General features: G+C 34.1%; 1 protein-coding gene across 1 annotated transcript in view; it reads left to right on the forward strand.

Annotated features, from left to right (window-relative positions):
* Window positions 1–23330, forward strand: part of TENM2 (teneurin transmembrane protein 2) — a 3493894-nt gene that overhangs the window by 1166011 nt on the left and 2304553 nt on the right. Inside the window, exon 11 of the mRNA XM_054691588.1 lies at window positions 20952–21047. The gene's annotated coding sequence lies outside the window, so the exon portion shown is untranslated. The remainder of the gene's footprint in view (window positions 1–20951; window positions 21048–23330) is intronic.

Consider the following 23330-nt stretch of genomic DNA (forward strand, 5'->3'; position numbering starts at 1 on the left):
GCCAAAATGTTTTTAAAAAATTTTAAGGGATCTCCATACTTCTTTTCATAATAAATGCACTAATTTACTTTCCATTACGTGTATAAGGTTTCTTTTCTCTCCACATCCTCTCCAACACTTGTTGATTTATGTTTGTTTGTGTTATAATAATTTGCATAGATGTCAGGTGATGTAGCATTATCATTTTGATTTATAGTTCCCTAATGATAAGAGATGATGACCATCTTTTCATGTCACTATTGACCCTCTGTATGTCTTCCTTGGAGATCTTCTGCCCATTTTTTAATATGCTTGGTTTATTTTTGAGTTTTATGAGTTCTTTATACATTTTAAATATTAACCCCTTGTCAAATGTATGATGTACAGATATCTTCTTCCACTCAGTCGATGTCTTCATTTTTATGGAAGTTTCTATTACTGTACAGAGATATTTCAGTTTGATACAGTTCCATTTGTTTATTTTGATTTTCGTACCACTTGCTGTTGGAACTGAGTCCTCAACGAACACACTGATGCCAATGTCATGGAGTGTTTTGCCTGTTTTCTTCCACGTATTTTATGGCTTCAGATCTCACATCCAAGTCTCTATAATCTATTTTGAATTAATTTTTATATGGTGTTTTGTTGTATCTAGTTTTATTCTTTTGCATGTGACTGGTTTTCCTAACATCGTTTATTGAAAAGACTTTCTTTGTTCCATTGTATGCTTTTAACTCCTTTGTCATATATTAGTAGCCATATACGTGTGATTTTATTTCTGGGCCCTAAAGTCTGTTTCATTGATCCATGTGACTGTCTTTAATATAGTATTATGCTGTTTTAATGACTGTCACTTTGAATTATAGTTTGAAACAAAGAAGCAATATACTTCCATTTGTGCCCTTTTTTTCTTCAGGAGAGTTTTTACTAATTTCGAGTCTGTAGAGTTATGAATAAATTTCTTCCTTGTTATCCTATTTTTGTGAAGAATGTCACCAAGATTTTGATAGGGATTACATGGACTCTATTTCTTAAGATCACTGTCTTAATGAGATATGCACACACATGTTAGTGACAGCATTATTCACAAAAGTAAAAATATAGAAGTAATCCTTTGATGGATGAATGGATAAGATACACACACACACACACACACACACACACACACACACACACACACACACACACACACACACTGGACTATTATTCAGCCTTAAAGTTGAAGTAGATTCTGACATAATCTGTAACATGGATGAACCTTGTGGGTATACTGAGATATGCCTTTCACAAAAGATAACAGTATATGATCATACCTCATGAGGTACTTAGAGTAGTCAAATTCTTGGAGATAGAGAGTATAATAGTGGTTTCCGTGAGTTGGGAGAGGGATTGAGGAGTTATTATTGAATTAGGGTAGAGTTAAGAGTTTTACAAGATGAAAAGAGCTATAGAGGTGGATGGTGGTGATCACTGCATGCCATTATGGGTCTGTTTAATATCACTGAACTGTACATTTAAAGTAATTAAAATGAAAATCACTATGTTTTTTAGCATAATATAAATATTTTTTTCAAAACAAAATGGAGATATCTATATATCTCCGAATTCTGTAAGCAATAAATCTTTTAAAAAGATTAGAATGAGGTGGTAATATGAGAGGAAAGGGAAGAAATCAACTAATTTATTTAACATTTATGGTGTGCTTACTATTCTGAATTAATCTAGAATGCAATGGGGAAAGTGTGAGAAAGACAAGTTTCCTTTCTTCTTGGCAGTGTCATTATAGTGAGGAAATTAGGGAATAAGTATCAAATAGATAAACAATATGCATATATATATATATATATATATATATATATATAGGTAATTGTTGTACAGAAGATCAATGCCCAGGTAATTAAATAGAACACTTGAGATAGAGTGGCTGGTAAAGGTTTCTGTGAGGAGGTACATTTGTGCTAAGACCTAAAGGATAAGAATGATCAAAAGAAATTCTGGGAGAATATTTCAGATAAAAGGAAAATTGACAAGGGACAGAGATTAAAAAATAATGATTGTGTTGTAAATATCAAAGCATGCCAATTTGTCCTTATTTAGATCCAGTTAGTTAGGTTAGTTGACCCACGCCTCCCTCTGCCACTTTGAGTTATAAAGTGTGGTTGAAATCAGGCATAGAGAATATGGGAACTAATTGTGGAAATAGGAGGCAGAGGGGAGATACTATACAGAAGGAACCTATGTTTTTATAAATTCAGGTCAACTTGAATGCAGAGTTAAGACTGGAAGAGTGGAGAAAATTGAAAGGCATGAAAAAAAGAATAAGGGCTCTAAGTCCAAGGGAAAAATGCAGGGTAGCCAAACCTCTCAAAAAACTACATGAAATTCCATGCAAAAATCCTCCCAAAATTTACAAAATTTACAAAGACTTTCCAAATTCAGTGCAAGTTTGTCCTTATAGCAGACAGGGATCCGAATAAAGAGAGGTCAGAAGCAAGTTTTGAGCAATGCTATACAGATAGCATTGAAGATAAGAGGTGGTGTAAGGAACATTCTCTCTATTTCATTTGGAATGGCAAGTGAAAGAAAAAGATTATTTGCATCCTACTTAGGCTAAGGCAAAATCACAAACACAAGATATCATCTAACAGTTGAGTCTCGAGGAGAAGGGAAAAAACCTGTCTCTCTTATTCAGCATGCAGTATAACTCACTCATAGGTATAAACAATGATAAGATATATATATTTTTTTAATGCCTGTTAACTTCTATACACAAAACACTTGTATTTTAATGCAATTTCTCAACACCATTATATCTACACTGTTTTAAAACTTAACATCCTTGTATCTATACCTACACAATTTTAGAAGTCACTTATCCACATTAGTTGTTAATGATTACAGTGGTCATCTTGATAGAATCCCCTTGGCTGTGGTGTTGAGAAACTGAGTTGTCAGAGAAAAAATAATTCAGTTTGAGTAGATCAGGCTACATTTTGAGGAAAGACTGTGCAGAGCTCGAGAGATAAAATGTGTTGTTAGAGCTAAAAAATGGATATAGGATCTAATCTAGACCCTCTACTCACACTTTCTTTTATTCAGTTCTTACCTAATATTGTGTATTGGTGTGATGCTCTCTGCAAGGAACAGAGCTGCTCCTTACACTCAATATGTGGAGAGGAAAGCAAAAGTTATCCTTCGTTCAGTTTTCATTCTAGCAAATCCAAAGATCTTGATATTGGACCTCCATGGTGGCCGAGTAGTTAAGTCTCAGCATTATCACCGCTAGGGCCTGAGTTCCATCTCTAAGCAGAGAGCTAACCCACATCTGGCCCAGCAAACCTCTCCTGTCTTGCCCGCTGTTCCTCTCAGCAGGGCATTTCAGTAGATACACCTGTTCTCTTTTCCACTCTGTCTCTGGTGAATCCTCTCACCTCCCGCACCTCTGTGTCCCAGTTCTTTTATGAAAAAACAAATAATAAAGAAGATCTTGATATCTCTAAGTACCATGCACATAAGCAGAATTTATCTAGTTATGGGGACTTTAAACAAACTGATCTGGGGGAGCAACTTGGAGGTGATTGATAGTTAAATATTTTGAATTCCTTCATTTCAGAAGCATTTTTTGAGCACCTAATATGTGGTCAGCATGTTGTAGGCTCTGAGAAGTTACTACGGACTAAAAGTTTTTTTGGAGTGCATCCTGGGGCTGTAGCCAAAGAAAAAAATTAAAAAAAAATAAATCAGTATGATTATAGTATACCAAGTGGTGATATATGCTATATGAAATATTAGTAGTAATACTTATAAAGTGATGTCAAAGGGATAGAATCCTCCAGAAGTAAATGACAGGGTTTCAAGGAGAAGCTTCATAAAATAAATAATTCCAGAGTCTGATATGGTTTCAAAAACGTGCCTCTGAATATGTTACAAAAATCTATCCTCTTATCAATAATAAATGCACAATCCTGATAGATCCAATGAAGAACAGTTATCAAAACAAAACATGGAACATTTATATATTGTCAGAAATGACAAAAATATTTATCAGTGGCCTTATGGGACATTTAGTATGTTTGAGATCCAGGGCTAATGTCTTCCTAGTATTCCTGAGTCAGAGCTACCCAGCTCCCAAGACAGAACTAGGTCTCTCTGCTGTGTCCCTCAGATATTTGTTGACCATGCACCTAAGAAAACAGCAAGGACACTTTTCCTTAATCCTTATCTTTCAATTGTTTCCCATTTTTTTCTCTTAATTGAAAATGGGTTGCTCCTGTTTTTTCAAAGGGGACATAAGAAATAAGAATAAAAAGCAAAATAAACATCTATACATAAATGTTTTAGGACAATGTGACTGGAAAAACTAGGACAACATCTTTTTGTCTTCAATACCTCATATTTTTAAAAGGACGTTTTTGGAGTAGGATTTTATTTTGTGTGGATGCAAAAAGCGAGGCTTTCTTTCTATTCACAATATGTTTTCAAAGGTTATTTCATATATATATATATATACACACACGCATATATATATATATATATATATATATATATATATATATATTATCAGGAAATACATTCCAGAGCAATGGTCATTCTGGGGTCTTCTGATGTTACTCTTATTGCTTCTGAGTCCTTCTTTTCCAATTAGACAGTGGTTTTCTTGTTAGGTGTTTGTGAGGATCTCTAAGACTGTCAACATGCTCTACTCGTTATTGTGGGTGCACAAAATCTAAGAATAATTCCTGACCCTGTGATTTATTTGAGGACATGAGACATAAGTAAAAGCAAGTCAAATTGCTGAATATATGGTGCAGATTATAAATGCTTTGGATCTCGAGTAGAGAGAAATCACTATGGTTATGTATTTTTTTTGAGGCTTTAATTTTGGGGGGACTTCATTTTGTGTGTGGGTATATATATATATATATATATATATATATAATTTACTGATCAATTCTATATTTTGCTAAGGAGTTGGGCAGCTCTGTGCACTAAATGCTTAAAGGTAACTGGCCACACTTACTGGAGATTCTAAATAATAGGAATTTCAGGATACATATCTCTTGTATCATTTAACTATGACATATTTATTTTTGATTGTTTTCTCCTTAAATTAGGATTTGGATAATACTCTTAGCTTCTACGTTGTGTCTACTTGATATAACTTGAAGAAAACAAAATACTTTATATGATGTATTTTAAAACAACCTAACTTTGACCAGAAAATGGTCAAATAGAGATTTATTTCTACTCAATACTCATGTTGATTTATACCAAGCTTAGTTTTAAGTTGATTGTCTCACCAAGTGCTATATCATTTTTAGTCATTCTTTACCAAATTAATTTCCAAAACAGAATTTCTCTAGGGCTTATTCAGGCAGTAATCCTTTTCCTGCTTCATGACAGCCAAGATTGACATAGTAGAGGCCATTTCTTGATTAAAATAAATGGTAACCCATGTATATAATATCTGGATATCAGCATGAATACTATTATGGATAGTTTAATAATATATGGTCCTGTATCAAACTTGAAAACATAAAAATGTATTTACTTAAGGTGTTCAGTTTTAACAGGTATTTTTTTTTTTTAATAAAAGTTACAGCTCATATCCTTTTCAAAATGGGAACAAATTGTAACTTGCATTAGAATGTTTTTATTGAATGGCAGAGGAGATTAAGAAAATGAAAACCAAATCTTAGAGTCTAGTTGCTTTACTTGGATATATCTTGAGACCATCCTCAACAGGCTGACTCCCACACCACTAAATAGACTCAGTTTTGACCAGGAATCTGATGTTCATCATTGTATCAAGACTCAACTGGGAATTGTCACTGACGAGACAAGTGTCCTTGGGCAAGTAACACTTTTTATGGGTCTCACTTTTGTTACTTAAAAGATAAGGTTACTGGATTAAATAGTATCTAAGGTTCCTATGAACTTATGGCCCCCCCTGGAAATTATTAGAAGGAAAGACATGCACTGTTAAAGCACATGATGGAAGATAAACAGGAGAGTGATTTTTTTTTTTAACAAAATGTTCTATTGATCAAGTTTACTAAAACAAACTAACTATTTATTAGGAAGGAAAGAGGGAGAGAGAGGGCAGAATTGAGGGAGGTAGAGAGGGCAAATTAAACAGGACAGGAGAAAAGAGGCCTGCTTCGGGAAGATTCTTCCTCAGGAGGATTCTGCCACCTAGAACAGCCTTCTAATGTTCTCTATTTCATTCATTCTCTTTAGAACTCAGCTGAAAATATTCTCTTCATTCTAATTTACCTCTTTAAAGTCCTCTCCCCCAGGGATTTTAACCATGTAATGTTCTAAATTAGTTTAGCTCTTATTTCCCCCTTAATATCTTTGTAAATATTCTACTTAATTTTACCCCATGAAAATTATATATTAAATATAATAAAGTAGACAATAGATATCAGATGATGCTTCTTATATGAGGAATATAGAAAAACCAAACAAGTGATGAAAGACAACTGTAAAACCAACTCTTGAAAACTGTCCATAAATCTGAGACATGCAAGAATGGTGGGGAAGAAGGAGGGAAAAAGTGAGGAATGAGAACAATCAATGGTACTTCATTAATAAAATAAAATCAGAATGAAAAAGCAAAAAATAAATATAATAAAGTAATCTTAACTCATGATGTCAATGACTGCTTTAAAACAAGTTTTACATCAAAAAATAACTTGGTAATTTCACATTACATTTTTGTTAAAAATATAACAAGGAAAATAATGTAGAACTAGGGTGAAATGTAGTAATAATTTTGAATTAGATTTGGGAAGGCAGCTAATAAGTCACTTATTTGACAGTCACAAGGTGATAGTTATAACTTTTAGTTCACTGTGTTAAAGACCAGAGATCTGAAGATGTTAAGGGGCTTATAGTCTTATAGTACACATAAATAGAACATGGGGTATGAAGTAATATCCAAGAATAATAAAGTTTGTGTTTTTCACATCCTGAACTCATAATTTACTACAAAACTATAGTCATCAAATAGGCCAGTACTGGTATAAAGAGTGATACAGTCCTTGGGAATAAAATAGAGAGCCCTCTCATCTATGGTCAAATGATTTTCAATAAGGGTGCCAAAACCACTCAATGTGAAAGAACAATCTCCAGCAAATGACACTGGGAAAATTAGATATTTATGTGTAAAAAAATGTAGCACATACACCACTTAGAAAATTCATTCAAAGGACCTCCCTGGAAGTGCATGGGATTAAATCTCAGCTCTATGAAGCTTTCAGCAGCCCCTGAGCATGAGTTCAATCCCCGGCCAGGATGCTAACCCACATGGTGCAGCAGACCTCTCCTTTCTCACCAGCTGCTCCCTTCAGCAGTGTGTTTCAGTAGATCTGCCTGTTCTGCTCCCCACTCTGTCTCTGGTGAATCCACTCAACCCACCATGCACCTCTGGCTATACACCAGCTCTTGTATGCATAAATAAATAAAATAAATATTTAAAAAATATCCAGTCAAAATGGATCAAAGATCTAAATGCAAGAGTTAAAGCTATAGTAGTAGTAAACCTATATTGTTATGTATTATGTTTTGGTTTAACAAATGATATACACACACACGAATGAGATACTTTCCAAACTTATTGTGAAGTGACAAAATGAACTAATAAAAAAGGATAGCATCAAATATTGCATTTGGAAAAAAACCTAAATCCAAAACACATTTCATTAAATACATATTTTCCAATTTATTTGTAATGTATATATTATTTTTTAAGATATAGTTGGAACATTAAAGCTACGGGTTTTCCCAGCTATCCAAAAGTATAATGTTATAATTTGGTATGACTTAGTAAGCTCCTTTGGAAATTAGGGAATGCTCAATTTTTTTCACATAAATTAATGGTAATAATGGTCACAGACCAAAACAATAACCTATATAGTAAATAGTAATAATAAATTGGAATATTCTATGTTTGGATAAAAGGAGAAACCAGTATACCAGCACTGTTGGAAATCAAATAAGTAATTAAATTTTCCAATGTATCATACTTAACAAAGTAAATAAATTGTTTATAATCTTTATAAATTGATACAAGATAATGCATATATGTGTATGTAATTTTGTATAGTGTTCATATTAAAAATTTTCTTATTGCTTCATTGATTTTCTATAACTTAAAATCCCTTTTTTAAAGATTTTTTTTGCATTTATGTACACAAGAACTGGGGTGTAGGCTAGAAGTATGGGTGGTGAGAGGATTCACCAGAGACAGAGTGGGGAGAACAGGTGAATCCACTGAAATATATTGCTAAGGGGATCAGCAGGTGAGACAGGAGAGGTCTGCTGCACCATGTGTGTTAGCTCCCTGGTGGGGATTAAACTCAGGCCACAGTGGCTGGTGATACCTCAATAGCTTTGAGACTTAACCCCTGTGCCACCAGAGAGGCCCTCTTAATCCCCTTTTTAAAAGATTTTGTTGAAGTAACATTGCTTTATAACATTATATAGGTGTCTTTTTTATATTCTTGGTATTTATATTCCTACTTTTGACAATCTTTGGAGTGCTGGAAAATTTTAGTAAATATAAGCATTTTTATTTTGAAGTAGTTTTACAATAAAAATTCTATAAACTAGAAATATTGGTCAAAAACTATATATTTTTTAAATAATTCCCCGAGGATACTCATACAATTCTTATTACCTATTGCCTTCAGACCAATTTAGCCAACATTAATTATGATTATTAACATTCCTTTTTATCTGACATCGGAATTATAAGTGGCATTTACTAGAATTTAATTATATACACAGAATTCTGTTAATGTTTGTTATCTTTAAATTACCTTTTCCCGTCTCAAATTTAAAAAAGTATAATGCTTTCAATATCAGACTAGTATTCAGATTTAGTTTTTTACTAGATTTTCTATGTTTGATTTTGGAAATTAGGCAACTCTCATATATAAACTGGGAATGTAGCTTCTCAGGTTGAAAATGTAACTGAAGTAGTCAAAAATACACTTAAAATATTAGATTGTTGAATAAATATTTAAATAGAAATTATATGCATTAACATAATACCCGATATATTAATTGGGAAATTGTGAATTTTTAAACACTGCACCTTTCAGAATTTTCCATATGTCTTTGCTATGAATGTCTTTTGTCATTACCAAGGCCAAATTTCTGTCATCTAGATATTTTCCTAAGCATCTGATTTTCACTGATGTTCAAATTCTTAAAGATTGATATCCTTCTTATTCTACACATGGTCTTATTCCTAGGAGTCTTATTAGACATAAATATACATTTACTAAATATATGGGCTAGTGTTAATTGTTAATTCCCTTGTTTATTTTGCACTATAGGTTTACTTCCAGGATTCCTCAGTAGCTAAGTAGAACCAAATAATGCATCACACTGTGACACAGTTTGTCCCTAAAAAAGATAGATAACATCATCTAGACTTGCAGTTGCAAGGTCATTTCCTTATAAAAAATGACTCACATAACATTAAATATATTTGACTCTTCAATTCTCTCAGGTGACATTTAAGTGTATAAAATAATTTCAGTTATTAACATCATTTTAGATGTGGGCTATCGGGACACTGTCTTGGTGTTTAAAAGATCGATTAAAGCCTGAATAGATGATGACTCTTATTATTTAAGGGACAGATTTGTGGGAAACCTGTTGCTTTATAGGCTGGAGTATTTGGTGACTCTGTTGTGTTATCAGAATGGAATGTACTAGGTGTGAGTATATTAAAACAATCCTCTCTTCAAGGTAGTTTAACTTCCCTCCATTAGGAAGGGCTATAAACCAATCCTCTATAATATAACCTCATATTAGCTTATGTTAAGTGCCTGTCAGAAGTTCATCTGTAGCATGAACTCTATCTCAACTCAAATTCACCCTTCCCCCCATCCTGACTTTCTACCTCTCCAAGACATTCAAAGATAGAACTCCAAAGAACTGCAGCACCTTGACTCATTGCTCTCAAACTACTTACATTTCTATATGTTCTCATTTTCTTTTTCCCAGCACCTAATCATTTCTCATTATCTACTCATTGCCATGCAAAGTTTTAATCCATTTAAAGTTAATGTTATTCGTTGTGAAGTATAGATGTAATGCTTCTGATAAATTCTCCCACTCTGCTTATACAAAATATTTTTCTACCCTTTTTGTAAAATTTCTGAATTTAGAAAGCTCTATTAGAGATAAAATTAAAAAAATTTATTGGTTTGCATATAGAAATGATAATATTTACACTGGTACTTTACAACTCTATTAGATGATAAAGTTAGTGCCTTTTTCATCAAAATAATATCTGATGATCTTTGTTATTGTCCAGTATTTATTAAGTACATTTCATATATATTTCAGTATAGTTATTACATTGCCAGAAAATATCTTTTGAGATCCTTTTTAACTATATACATATATATATATGTGTATATATAACAACTGAGGATAATAATTTATGCATGCAAAATAATGCCTACCAGTGGCAGCTAGATTAAATATCAAGATTTTTCCAATACATTTATGACTATAAAATTTTGAAATTTTACAAGAATTTTGACTAGGTATGTTCAAGAAACTACCAATGCCTGCATAAGGGTAGTTAACCAGAACTACAAGGAAATATTGATTATGCATACATTTTTTCCCTATACTTCAAAAAATATCATGAGTCATCTAAGAAACTATATACAAATAAATAGCACCAATAAATGAACACATGTTTTCCCTTGACATATGCTATTTTATCCTGTCTAATACCTTTATCTTGCCTCTAGGATATTGGTTTTAAAGGAAATCCTAATCAAAATAAAAGATACAGGATAGCATAATATGAAGGATGTCTTTGGTTAAGGACATTTAAGAACTTAAGATCTTTAAAAATGTGGGACCTCCCTTGTGACACAGGGGTTAAAGTCTCAGCACTATCAAGCTATCAAAAGTCACTGAGGCATGAGTTCAATCCCTGGCCAGCGAACTAACTCATATGGCATAGCAGACCTCCCCTGCTTTGCCCACTGCTCCTCTCAGCAGTATATTTCAGTCCGTCTGCCTGCTCTGCTCCCCACTCTGTCACTGGTGAATCCTCTTACCCACCCCCCGCACACACATCTGTGGCCTATACCCAGTTCTTGTATGCATAAATAAATAAATCTTTAAAAAGAAGATTTTTTAAATGTGTATTTTATGAGTTTCCTAGGAAACTTTGATAATCAGTTTAAACATAGAAAACACTGTCTAAATTAAGAAATGCCCCTTCCTAAGTGTGCTCTTTGAAAATTTCAGGTTATTTCTCTTCCCCATCTTGACCTTGTAAGAAAAGGAACATGGTGACTACAACTGTACCAATCTGCATTTGAGGAATTAGCCAAATTAACCTAAAGTTGGATCCTAACAAAGTAATTATAGTAAAATTACTTAGCCTATCTTTGTATATGCTCTCTCATATTTGAACATGTTTTATTTATTTCTTAATCTACCACAAGAAACACCTGCCTTAATTAAGTATTAGGTTTTAGAAATTGCTGCAAACTATATGAAAACATAGGGTGCAGATTCAATTATTCTAATCTTTTGGAAACATTCATAAAATGAAGACATGTTTTATGAGACCTAACGACCACTTTGGGTAGTAGTTATACTGTCCATAACATAAGGCACATTTAAAAAAAAATATATAGATGTGATTCTTCCCAAGACAGCTCTATTCTCATCAATTTAAAAATGGTTTTCAAGTTTCTTGTTACATGTGACAATCTGGACGCTTAGGATAAGGAGAAAGGGAAAGAAGAGTCAGACAGTAAACTTGGTAATACATAGGCAATTTTTGCATGGAACGTTTTGGCGCATAGGATATTAAGTCACCTTTTTCCTATTCAGTTAGCTTTTGAGTCTGAGAAGCATTAATGTCCAAATGGAAAAGTGAAGCACACAGTTTTAAAATTCAGCAAAACAACTATTGTTTTACATAAGAACATTCTCACAGTTTTTCTGAGTCTCCAACTGATTTCTGTGATGTACTAAAAACTGAAAATAATAAAAAAGAGACAGGAGAGAGTGGAGGAAGAGAGGGTGGGAGAGAGAAAGATAGGGAAGGAGGGAGGGAGACCAAGATGGAATTAAGGTTTAAAAAATGATTTAAATGAGTTTCTGAGGGCGTTAAAATATCTGCAGAAAGTATCCTTTTCCCCTGTTAATAGGAAGCAATACGTTGTTGGCTCTTTTGCAAATCATCATTCATTGACTGCCAGCAATGGCCTCCACCCATGTCCTATATTCAAAACTATGAACTTGATTCCCAAATGTTATCTGTAGGCAATGAGGGAGGATTTGGAAGAACCCCTACCTTGATTTCATGAAGTATGTTGAGCCAGTAGCGTTGAACTGCTGACCTCACCGTCGATGCAGCTCTCAAAAGTGCTTAACTTAGTAGCAGGGAGTAGCTTACCCTCTGGTGAAATCAGGATCAATACTTATTAAATACTTCATGAACTCTATTCATTTCTAAAACAGCCACTTGTCTGCCCTTCCTGTCATGTTGTGAGTTAATTTGATATGTAATACAATTCTTACATTTTATATTAGGTTTCTTGTATGCTGAAAAGAGAAAGCCTGACTACAGATGATGGGGGAGGATCTGTTTGTTACTGCCTTATCATTAACTCTCTCTTCTACCTTTTCTAAGAGATTGATGACAATACCCTCCTAGACAATAATTTTCCATTACTACCATTTTCTTACCTTTTTCATTATTTTGCGCCTAAACTCATAAGCAAAATATCGAATATTTCTTATGTACTTTCTTCCTTGTTCTTGGAGGGGGGAAGGGTTTCTGTAAGCAGAAATTATTCATTTTCTGCAAGTACTCTACTGATAGTTTGAACGGATGCAGCAAATGTAGATGTCAGAATAATTACAAATATATTTCTTAAAATTATTTTAAAGAGGATTTGCTTAATCATATTCCTCTTTAGAAAAGGCAACATTGCAACAATATATTACCTAGAAAATAAAAGGGCAATATGTTCTCATCCTTGAGAAAATATTCATAGTTTGGTCTGTTGCAGAATTTTCTATTGTTGATGAAAATATATGTGTATGTTTAAATAATTCCTAAATAATACTAGTTATACTTCTCTGTAAAGTTCTTTGTTCTTAACAAAATATCTTGGTCATGCAGTTAATTTCCTGGAACTACATAACTGCACTTTTTGGGTCATTTCTAGGATAATTCCTCTGAGACCAGACATGTAATATGTACATTAGGATAAACTAATGTTTCCTAATTTATTGGTTATTTTAAACAGTGCTATAAGCATTCTTCTTGTAGCTATACGCTATAAGCATTCATTCCTTGAAGTATCTATGCATTTGACTACCTGGGTGAAATTTATTGATCCAGAATGCTGATTTATAATGAATATGCATTTTCAAGGCTATATCAATTTAGCCTCCATCCATAGTATATAAAAATGGCCATTTCCCTACTCTGTCCAAATAATGTGGCAGGGAAGAATAGGGACATAGGAGAGAGGTGCAGGAGTGAAAGGATTCACCAGAGACAGAGTGGAGAACAGAAAAGGGGGATTTATTGAAATATACAGCTAAAGGAGGTAGTGGGCAGGACCGGATAAGTCTGCATGTGAGGAAGGATTTGGGGCCCTCTTTTATAACCTGTCTCTTGGGCTTTTTGTGCCGGGGGAGGCTGTTTGGGCCACTTAGTGCTGGGGTATCTTGTCTTAGGCATTGACCTTTGACAAAGAATGTGTCTTAGATCTGCTTCTACATTCAGGGTCAGTTCCTTTCATCTATTCAAGCCTCCCAAATCTTCCTGCTAGAGGAGGGGTGGGGACTTAGATTTTAACCTAATTAAATGATACCCATACAAATAATATGTGATATTAGCAATATTTTAAATCCTTGACTATTGTGCAATGCTTTCTGACTGCTCCATTTTCATAAGTGCTGCCACATAGTAAAATAATATATTTATAAATGGGATGTGATATAAGCTCTAAATAATTGACATAAATATAAAAAAAAGAAATAATTCAGGGGTATAATCAAATCTAACACAGCCTCTACAAACTTTCCTGTGTATCTTCCCAGTAAGTTATGTTAATTTGTTAATACATCTTTAAAAAACGTTTTAAAAATTTTTGGCAATTTTGATAGACGTCTGCTTTCATTCTTAAAAGTTAAGCATATTTTCATTTAAAAAATTATGTGAAATTATCTAGTTGCAAAAAAAAAAAAAAGCACAATTGAATACTTGAACCCTGGCTACATTGTTAGTAATAAAATTTGAACATTAATATACTTTTACATTATGTGTTGTTCAAAATACATTATATTTATTCTATAGTTGAGCATTCAACTTACTAATATTTTATGACTAGAAAATAACAGAATCCTCTCTAGATAAGTTATTTTTAATCTACATGTTATGTATCAGGTTTCATAAAATAAAATATATACCACTTCTTATAAATGACATGACACCTTATGCTGTCTAAAATTTTAAATAAAATGGCTTCCTTTCAAGATATTATATGGGCAATCGATTTTGATAGTGTGATAACTTTATAAAAACAATTTTAACAAAATACAATGTATTAGTAATTCCATAGAGATACTTTAAAAATATTTAAAACCCCTATCAATATTGCACAATATTATTTGACCACTACGTTAATTCAATTTTTAAATCATATAATCCCACTGTCATTTTAAATTAATATTTTCATTGTGAAAATATTTGGCTTAAGTATTGAAGCAAAAATGTACTGAAACAGTTGATTCTTCATTTGTAAGAATAGAGTGAGTTAATGATCTGGGAGCTCCCTCTGAAAGTATGATTTGGGTTGATTTAGCCACCCATTTTAAAAAATATTTCCACAATTATCTTTGACTAATGCAGATTTAGTGAAAGACTTTTTAAAGCAGTAGCATTAAGAATGTTAAAATAACAATATTTAACTTGTACTTCATATTAATTTCATGGGTTTGGTCTAGTACCTTTCATCTTCACTTTTTCTTGCAAAAGTGAAGTTTTAGCAAGAAAAGTTTTGAGAAAACTCATATCCAAAATGAGTAAATAACTGCCCACACCCATAAAACCAATAAATACCCAACTTTAAACCAGAGTTTTCTTGAAAAGTAAACCTAAGGGTGTGCGTGTATGTGTGTGTGTGTGTGTGTGTGTGTATTTTCCAGCCAACATAGACAATTGAGATGCATGGAATTGTAACAGGGTGGTCCCCAGGAAAGGGGGAGGTTCCCTGCCCCACCCAAGAGAGGGTGGAGCTGAGCAGGAAGAGAAGAGAGAAGCTGCAGAAGAGACTAAAGAAGGAAGCAGAATGGAGCCAGGAGACCTGGAGGAGGCGCGTGGAGCCTAGAGACACATGAAGAAACTGTGCTTGTCTTTTGGTCGTGGACTGGGTGACACAGATGTGGGTGAGACCCGTGGGGAGGTGACAATGGCAGCTTTTATCTTGATGTTGATTTTGCTCTTTTCCTTCTGGGCTTGTCTGGTTGTTTCTTTTCTGTGGGTCCCCACCGGAAGATGCTTTAGACTTGTGGCAGGCTTTGGGGCCTTGCTCTGGGCCGATCCCATATGGATGGAGTTTTACCCACGAGGGGACGGGTAACTTTGGGTGCTTCATTTAGAAACTAGACTCTTTGCCTTACCTGTATTGTTTCCTAGTTTTATTAAAGTTCCTTCCCATTAAAGTCTCCTATGTTTTGTGTTGATGCGGCGGATGGCAGAACCCATTTAGAATAGGCAGGTTTGCGGGGTTTGGGCTGCCCCTCTCCCTGTCCTATAACAGATTGACCAAGTTTAAAAATGCATGTCCAAGAGTGAAAAGAATACTGGTCAAATTGGATTATGGAAAATTGATCGAATTAAAGTAAGATGTGGATTCAGTAGGATATCAGGTCTTTGGTTTGAGAGTGAATGTAAGTGAAATGTCAAATGAAATGATAGCTTCAGTAAAAATTATTCAAGTTTTATCCTATGGTGAAAAAGACAATAAGCCAGAAAAAAAAAAGAAAAATACTGGATGGTCTCAATCATAGCAGGAATTTAGAAAACCTATATAAGGGACCAGGAAAAAACCTAATTATAATAAGGTGAAAATCAAAATCAACAAGCAACTATAAAACTATAAACCAGAGAAAATTATTATAAAAAGGTGAAAATTATAATAAGGTAAAAATTATAATAAGGTAAAAATCAAAATCAACAAGCAACTATAAAACTATAAACCAGAGACACACTACGAGGTGGAGGGCTGGGGGGAGCAGGGATTAGGATCAAAACAAGGGGAGCAGTAATTGTATGGGACTATAACCTAGATGAAAATGCATACTTTGTGCACAAATGAAAAATTATGTAAAATATGTATAAAATTAAACAAGAAAAAGACAATAAAAATGTTAGCTAGAAAATCATTTGAATTGAGTCCTTCATTCCATACATTTATGTACATTTGTGATACTCATTTACAGATCTAGCACTGAGACTTTCTACAAATTCATTCCTTCCTTTCAAACATAATTCCTATGACTCTATCATCTTTATAATTACATCTTTTGCTCACTAATAGTGTCTTATCTTTGCTCAATATTCCCCAGACCTAAGATTTTCTCTCTCCTTCTCAATTACTATATTATATATCCCCAATACTCTAAATGCAAAAATTAAAAAAAAAATTATTTGTTTTTTGGTAACTTTTTAGTGAAGGGCATTCCTAAATATCACCACCTTTTACTAATTGCCACAGAGTAGTAACAAATATTTCCTGAGTATTTATTATGTGATTGATCATTTTTTATGTGTTTTCATAACACTCTGAAAAACAGGAGTAGTGGTATGTTGGTGTTCACTTTATACAAGCACTGGATACCGTCAGAAGCACGGGAGGGTGAGAGAATTCACCAGAGGCAGAGTAGGGAACAGAACAGGCAGACCAAGGAAATACACTGCTGAGGGGGAGAAGTGGGCACAGCAGGAGAGGTCTGCGTGCCATGTGGGACCCTTGCCAGCGGCCGGGGATCGAACCAGGGCTGCAGAGGCTGCGGTCAGCTTCGCAGCCCAGTGCTTAACTGCTGCAAAACCAGGGGAGGCCCTGGTGTTCACTTTAAAGTTCAGCAAGCTGAGACAGAGACTAATTTGCACACCTGTAAGTAGTTGAGCCTACCAAGTTTGGCCAGTAACCACTTTTTACTATGATCACTTTTCATTTTTATTGATACTTTTTTTTTTTTTTGTGGGACCCTCGCGGGTAGCGGGGTAACGAACTGGTGCTACAGAGGCTGCAGGCAGCCTCTCAGCCCAGTGCTCAACCACTGTGCCACCAGGGGAGGCCCATTTTTATTGATATTAATGAATATTTGTCTCTCCCAAAGGGGTCTCGATTCCTTAAGGCCAAAATCTTAACTGGGGTATTGTTATGTTGATTTTAACACTTGGTAGAACTATAACACACAGTAGGAGCTTAATAAAAGGAAAAAAGAATAACTTTTCAATGTTAAGAACTTACTCTACTAAGACCTATTAAGTTAAGAAGAAAAATCAAAATACAATCCTATAGTGATGCGGAACATTTTAGTTTAATTTAATTATAATCTTTATAAGGAGAAAAATGCATGTGACAGCTGTGATATCCTTAAAGCCTTTGTTTAAAAAATTATTATGTCTCAATTTTTCTGTTTACTTGCACAGAATCTCTTTGTTTGTTTTCCTGATTTTTTTCTTTAATTCTAAAAAAGCTATTTTCACCCGTTAGCTTTGTTGATATGGTTTTAGTAGTTCCTATCTGAAATCATCCTCAGGAAACTTTTTTTTTTCTTTTTAGCTATTTCAAAAAAGAAAAAAATACTTAATATCAGTATGAATAACACATGTGCTCATTGCAGCATAATGTTGGTGCAATCTGTGCTTGATACAGTTATAAATAAGTCTTTGAAAGCATTTTTCTGTGTTTTAAATAAAGGCTATAGAAAGCCACAAGAAGGATCTAGTCTTGTTAATATCACAAGCTGTTTCCCCACCTGCACTCAGAGCAGCTTTAGTACAGCAGCTGTCTGGGTTCGTGTTGGCACATCACTGTCTGCACAGGAACCCCGTGGTTTACACAGAAAGTGAATAGGCCACCGTTCCAATGGGGGTCTTTAATAATCGTTCCTCTAATGCTACCGTGTGTGAGCATCAGGCTTTGAAGGGGTGTGAGGTGTGAAGTTGCAGGAGGATTATATAAAGCCACTCAATTTCGAAAGGTAGAAAAGAGCATTAGAAAAACCTGAGAGTGCCTTTGCATCCCCCCTGCATATTGATCAAACGCAGTTTCTATTGATATTAGAGCTTCATGTCCAGCATGTGATAGCGAGAGCAGGGATTGGCATAATTATGAGAGTCCCTCCATCCAGTATCCTTTAACATTGACAAACAAAACCCAGCACAGATGTTTCATTGATTTTATTTACCAAATATTAGCTGTGAAAATATTAACCTGATGGGAACAAATATCTACCCACTAGTATCTATGGAGATTAACTCCAGGGAGGAAAAAAATTATCTGTTGAACTTGCATATGTGTATTTGGGTGGCCATTGGACTTTTCAAGTAAAAAAGCAACCCCTTCCCCCTTCCCTCCCTTCCTTATTCATTATCTCTGTTTCTCTCTGTCTCTCTTCCATCTTTCTTCCCTTTCATGTCATATAAAAGGCATCATATATGCCTGTCAATTAATCATGTTCTATTAAGTCACATGATAATGACAATTTCTTTGTGAATAGCAGTAATTTAGTTTAAACTATCCTCAAAACATTTATTTAAAAACACTTTAAAAACAACGAACTATATTGAGTGATTCTTCTGAGAACTTTTGGGGAACTACAACATGATGGAGGGGAGCTAATAGAGGTAGTCACCCAGGTATATACCATATTCAAGTGCAGAGCCAAAATACTCGAGCCTCTTCAGCCACTTCCTGCCCCACATTAGAATTTAAGCTCAAAGATACTTCAAGTATTGGGGATGTCTACTATTGACTTGATAAGCATGCATTTACATTACAATATGAAAAAGAAAAAAATATATAGGTATCTCCTGCTTCTTCAAAGTCCACGTTAAGCCACTTTATTTTTACCAAAGATCTACATTAGTACCTGTTTTTTGATAAGCATAAGAAATAACATTCATAGCACACATACACATACCTATACACATATATGCACAATGTGAAGATGATTTCTACTTTCATGGTAAAGGTAAAAAAGAAAGCCACTGTGTTCAGCACTACCTCACAACAAGAGTTCTACAGAGCAGTGACAGGGATCCCACCAGGCCCTTCCATGGGATCTGCTTTACAAAGGTTGCTTACCTATATAGCATCTCTGCTCTTTATTCTTTGTTAGTGTGATTTTGGATTTTACATGCTGTTTGGTGTGATTTGATAGGTTATTTTTGAGAATGCTGGAAATTTTTTCTTTCCAAATTAGTGGCTATTGCTTCTTCTCTATGCCATTTTGGTTTATGAAGGTTTTCATAGACTATTTTCTGATAATTGGGCAAACCTTAATATTAGTCCACTATGCATTTACTCTACATATTACATGTTATGTTAGGCACCAAGAACTGAATGTGGATGATACATGGGACTTAGACCAAAGGACTTGAATTCAAATAGGGTAACACATGTAAATAGATAAGGATATTAATATGCAACTATAGAGATATTTAGAGGAGAGGGTGGTGAAATGGGAAAGGACTCTGAGAAGATAACATCTCAAGCAGGATTTACAAGAGCAAATGAAACTTTTCTCAGTAGATAAAAAAGGCGGAATGAACCAGGTATACAAAGTATGAATATAGACTATATAGCATGATGTTATGGGAGCTCAAACTAAATTAAGAAAGGATAGACTCAAAAGATGGGTTTGCAAAACAGGGGCAAATGAGATCATGAAGAATATTTTATCTTCCTTGAAGGGTATCAGAATGGAGAATGTTTGATGTGAAAGGCTAGCATGTTGATATTTGTGTTGTAAGAAGATGCTTCTGTCAGAGGGCAGTATGGTCTGGAAAGAGGCGATTATTAATTTGGAGGATTTAGCTATAGAGCAAAGTCAAACAATGCGATAAATGTGTAATGGGAGGGCTATATAATGGGATATTTAGGTGATGGATTTGTCAAGGTTTATTGAAGAGTTGATTGAGTGAAGGGAAATGGATAACTTTCAGATTTCTGAATTGACAAATCTGTTGTAAGTCCTTTTTACTAAGATTCAAATATCAACTCCTCTGAAGTTGTCACAGATAACATTGATTTCTCTATCCACTGTTCTGAATTTTCCCAACCCCTAAACATTCTTCTGATTTTATGCAACAGAATATGCATGATCTATGGCCAAATAGGTCAGGGTACCCAGTGGTTGGCTCCAATAGAGTCTGGCAAATATTTTATCCCTGCCATGGCTTGATGACAGTTTTATACTATAGAGTAAAGATGACTGTAGTTACCCCTGCCTTCCTTAAAGCTAAAACAGCTTGCAGCTTCTTGCCCTAATATTGTCAAGAATCACAATTCTTTTCCCAGAAAACTGCTCTAATTGGATTCAGTGGACCTTGACTGGCTTGTCACAGCTATGTTTAGGGTGAAGGTGAAATCTTTAAGGAGTTTGTTCCTGAAAATAAGAGCTGAACACCTCCAATGAGGACATTTTAAGAGTATATATCTTTAGGCAAATTTTCCTATACCTTTTCAATCATTTTTCCATATTACACTATTTTATTATTGTATGTGACAGTTGACCAGAAAAGAGAATAAAGTAATACTTTATAGGGGATGATTCAACACCCCAAATTCCCTATGTATATACTTAAAATTACTTATTTAAAAAATAAAATTTAAAGAAATATTTTTTTCTGAATTAAATCACTATTTTAATTTTCACAACAGGTAGCAAGTTGCTACTGAAGCTACACAGCTTTTGAGGAATTCGGGACGTGTCCTAGTAATTATATGTAGGAGAGAGGGATCTTAATAACTTGGAAGGTAAGTGCCTACTTAGGCTTCGAAATTCTGCAAAATGTACAAAACCATCATTTAAGGTAACTATTATTGATTTTTACTTGAGAAACCGAGTAAAGGTAAGTTACATTTCTCACTCAGTTTTCCTTTTTTCATATTTTATTGATAGGACTATTATCAGTTTATGAGATTTTTATACAACACATACACATAAACACACATACACATACCTATAAATTTGACTTAAAAATTGCCTAAATTTGCATGATGCATGTGTATGCTAGTTGCTATTAAATATTACTGTTAATTTTGCTATTAAAAGCTGCATATTGCTATTAAATATTGTTGTTTAATATTGACACACTTGCTATTAAATATTGACAAATTTTATTTAAAAGCTTCATCTGCCTAGGTTACAAAGTAGAATGTGTGACCACTTTTTGAAAAATACAAATATGCTGAAGTTTTAAATATCTCTGTGTGTTAATTACTAGGGCCAGGATGTGCCAAAGTGTTCAAATACAAAATTGTATGTAATCTTTAGTTGTGAATTTACTGAAGAGACTATTTCATACTTGACCTACATCCTGGGGAGCTAAAGTGATGTTTTAATGAACAAAGGAATATAGTCTGTCTCCTTGTTCATTTACCTAGAAGAAATATGGCAGGGAGAAACTTGGAAGTGGGACATAAGGAGTGACAGATACTGGGCATGAGTAACATAGTTCCATAAAGAGAAAGAAAATGAACTCTGCGGAAGGCAAGCCAATCAGTGTTGGTTCTGCTAAATGAAGAAGCTAAAAGAGAGGGGCCTCTGACTTCTCAACTTCATATTAAAAAATTCTGCTATTCATCTCTCATGAACCTGATTCCCTAACAAGCAGGTTGACATTAAGTCCTCATTCTTTAGAAATTTTAATATTTGGAATGTGTAAAAAGTGTGTCACCTGGAAACGTAAAAGGCAATTCTTGAGATATAGCACTGTTCCATTTTGGGCAGGATATGATTCTATTCCTTTTAATGAGTTATTTGATATCACTAGGGGACTGAGAATATTTGAGTTCTGATGTGCTTTACCAAATATGTCTTTAAAAAAAAAGCAAAACTATTCAAGTAGATCAACTTCTGACAATGGCATTACTTTCATCTGTCGCTGGCATTAAATTGTTTATTCCTTTGCTGAAAAAGAGGAAGAAAGGTACTGGATTTTTTAATATGACTTATGAATTTAGGTGCTAACTATGCACATAGAAGAAAGGACATATTTATGACATTTTACTATGTTTTGTCTACTGTCTACAAAACTCTCATTCAGGAATGAATTATGATAATAATACTCTAAATGGACTCAGCGTGGGGTTTAATAAGTGCTGCTCTTTTGAAGGAGACTAGACTTTTTGAGAAAGTATTAAAATTCTACATTGATAAGAAAACTTTTGACACTCTAAATTGAACCTCATAAGGAATCTCTTTTAACTGATCTTCACTCTGGTTCCGTGATGGGCTGGTGGGAGTAGGGAAGGGAACTTTTCTACTTCCCTCAGATCCTCGATTTTTTCAGATCTTTTCCCTGTAATTTCTGATTAATGACACCCTTGATTTTGATTTATATTATCCTATTATTCATTATACGGGAGAAAAAGAAGTCACTTTTTTTCCAATTAAATTTAAAAAATTAGGGCTAGCTGTGATGGAATTTAAAATCAAATTATCCTGTCAGAGTGACAGATAAATCTCAAGAGATTCTAATGAGATTTTTCCACTGGCAGGGTGCTGAATTTCTCCCTTTCAGATACTCCTGCATTCTAGATTTTTGACTGTGAGTGACAATGAGCATCTGTGTTTTGAAATAAGTTGTTATTTGTGGAATTTTTGTTTTTATTTGAAAATTCTAGGATGGTTTCTTTATTTGTTCCTTCTAGGTTAAAGAGGGGGAATGTATACACAGATGTCAGGTGGGAGTATCTTTTCACTGTGCAAGGTTGTAGATAATTATCATACACTTAAATTTGATTAAGTATAACATACTCACCAGATTCTATCCTTGCCTTTACTTGGTACTGTATTTAAGAGAATTTCTATCATAAAGCCAGTATAACTACAATGCAGTATTTTTATTATACTGCTCTTTCATATTTTTCTTTTTTCTCATCCTAAAGAAAATTCAAAATTGTGAATACTTTCTCAATACTGGCTAGCTCTCTATAGTTCAATATTCAGTTACCAATTTTGTTTAACATAATCATGGATTTAGAGATTCTCTGTTTCTGATCCCTAGAAAGAAACATTCTTGGCTGGCCATTTAA

This window comes from Talpa occidentalis, unplaced genomic scaffold (genome assembly GCF_014898055.3).
Source record: "Talpa occidentalis isolate TD23 unplaced genomic scaffold, MPIMG_talOcc4v2.1 talOcc4.9, whole genome shotgun sequence".
Lineage (NCBI taxonomy): Eukaryota > Metazoa > Chordata > Mammalia > Eulipotyphla > Talpidae > Talpa > Talpa occidentalis.